Source organism: Galendromus occidentalis, unplaced genomic scaffold (genome assembly GCF_000255335.2).
Source record: "Galendromus occidentalis unplaced genomic scaffold, Mocc_1.1 scf7180000077527, whole genome shotgun sequence".
Lineage (NCBI taxonomy): Eukaryota > Metazoa > Arthropoda > Arachnida > Mesostigmata > Phytoseiidae > Galendromus > Galendromus occidentalis.
In genome coordinates this window covers 1,488,338-1,490,658 of record NW_003805515.1, presented here as the reverse complement: position 1 = coordinate 1,490,658, position 2,321 = coordinate 1,488,338, and positions in this window count along the sequence as shown.

The following is a 2,321-nucleotide window of genomic DNA, read 5'->3' as shown; positions in this document are numbered from 1 at the left end:
ATTCTCCACGAAGTTTAGCCTTTGTAAATTTTTAAAAACGGACGGCTGACACAGCAAGCGATGTCAGATACTGTACACGTTTGTATCGAGCCTCATGGATCCCGTCTAGCACTAGTTCCGAAGGACGCTTTCAGCCCTTCGTCGAGAGCGCAACCCCCTTGTTCAATAAAAGGGGGAGAACTCGGAAAACCACAGGAAATTTCAGGAATCAGCTAATGGCCTCCGATTCGTGGTTGAGAGACTCCGCCTCGTTAAGCCGCTCGCGAGTCAAGCCGCTATGTCGATCGGGAGCGGGGTACTCAAAGCGGATGGGAAACGCGCGACGTTCTGTCCTCCAGCTGGAAGGGCAGGGCTTCACTAATTTTGATACTCAGAGTCACACGCGCTCGGATATCTGCGGCTGGGAGTCCTGGGGCATCCTTCAGAGCGTGGGAGTCCTCCACATTTGTCTACCGTCGTTGGAAATGCCGATAAGCGGCGCTCGGAGTATCCAGGGAGACTCGGAGTAATTGAGCAACGCTCCTCGACTCCTTTCCGATCTTCATTCGATCGGGACCGATCTCTGATCTACATGGGGGAGCGTCTGATCCCTATGTACGCGCGTCGGAACACATACATGAACACATAGAGAGACAAACCTATATTTTTCTGTGTTTCTATGGAAGGAGAACGCAAAGACGGAAACGACATCTTTTGCATTAACAGTCGCTAGCGGTTAGCCGTTGAGTCCGAATGGTATAAGTCCCACGCTATCATCCCCGGGAACAGTGCATGGAGCGTAACGAGAGGAGCAAAGGAGGGAAGCAACGTCGGCGGGAACGACGCCGTATCTTCTGTATCGATCAACTGGTGCGTTCTGTTCCCCGCTCCGCGTCCTTGTCGCCTGTCTGCCTCCCTTAACGGAGAGATTACGAAGAGATCGATGAAGAGAGTTTCCCCGAAGATGGAGATTCGTGGCTGGCTCACCCAAATTATCACCCATCCATGTCCGCACCGATCGCATGTTGCCGAAGATCCACAACGTCATCTTATGGTTCGCCCCGGATGCGAATGGAGAGGTGGTTTTGTCCCCGGGGCTTCGTCATATAAATCATCCCCCAGGCGATTCTTATTGTTGTCCAGTATTTTGTTAGGTTTGAAAAGTTTGAGGGCGCTGTCATACTTAAGAACAATCGATAATCAGGCTCGGAAACATGCTCAAAAATGTTTAAAGACACTAGCAATGAGAGGGGGACCGGCGGACCTCATAGATTGTCCTTTTCATTTCCGAAAGACTACAATCTGGTCAATGTCATGAATTGTGGATCCTCAGGCGACAGCCGTCAGCTACGTCGGATTCAAGATTGGGAGTGTCTTGGACTGTCCTTTTTCATTCCTGTCAGCAATGCCACTCTGAGCGGGCATGCCGCTCCCATTCGTGAGCCACATGTCGCAAAACGACGAAGCTCGGTCGGGAAGAGCGCATTCGGTGAGCTCTTTTCTGAGCTCTACTCAGCTCGGGTTCCTGCGAGGGAAGGGGTGATTCGCGACGTCAGCGAAAGGATTCTACATTCCATCTCTCAGATTTCTTGATCCGTCCTCCAGAACCATTCCTCGACTATGGGCTTGGGACGACGAACTTCGACCTGGAGCTGCAGCCCGGCAATGCAGTAGTTCCGTGAGATGTTCATCTGTCTGGGATCTTGAAGACTAAGTAAGAACAGCCATCAGTAGAGCTACCGGAGCAGGGTGACGGCATCATGGCAGTGTAAATCTTAAAAAATCGACTCGATGCGGCTCAAGTAAAATACATACATGTGTCACTAGTGTCGGGGATGAGGTGATGAGAACCCTGCGGAATCCATTTTGGTCAGAATAATAATGTTGAGAATTGTATAATTGTTCAAGTCGCGCTACAAGAAAGTTATGTAAATACGGTGAGGAATGAACAAATATTATGCGGAAGAAGTAGAAGAGCCGTGTTTTCTTTTTCTCCGTCCATCAGTCCCTCCAATCCGGAAGCCTCGAAATCCCGATACCGACCACTATAAGGGCATCGGCTGAGGGCTTCCTAGGAAGGAGTGAGACACCCGCAAGTGCGGATAGAGAACCAGACAGAATCATCGACGTGGCTATTCAATCAGACGACGGCCTATTCGACGATTGCGTGGTGCAATGAAGGTCCTCTGGCAATTGCCGTACCAATCAGCGAGGGCTGTGTCAACCTCCTGACGTGACAACGCCTTTCATTGAGACAGGTGCATCATACACAGATCCAGCAAATCGAAATCGTTAACCTATTGATTTGACGTTCGTCACAGGAAAGGACGAATAACTCGGGA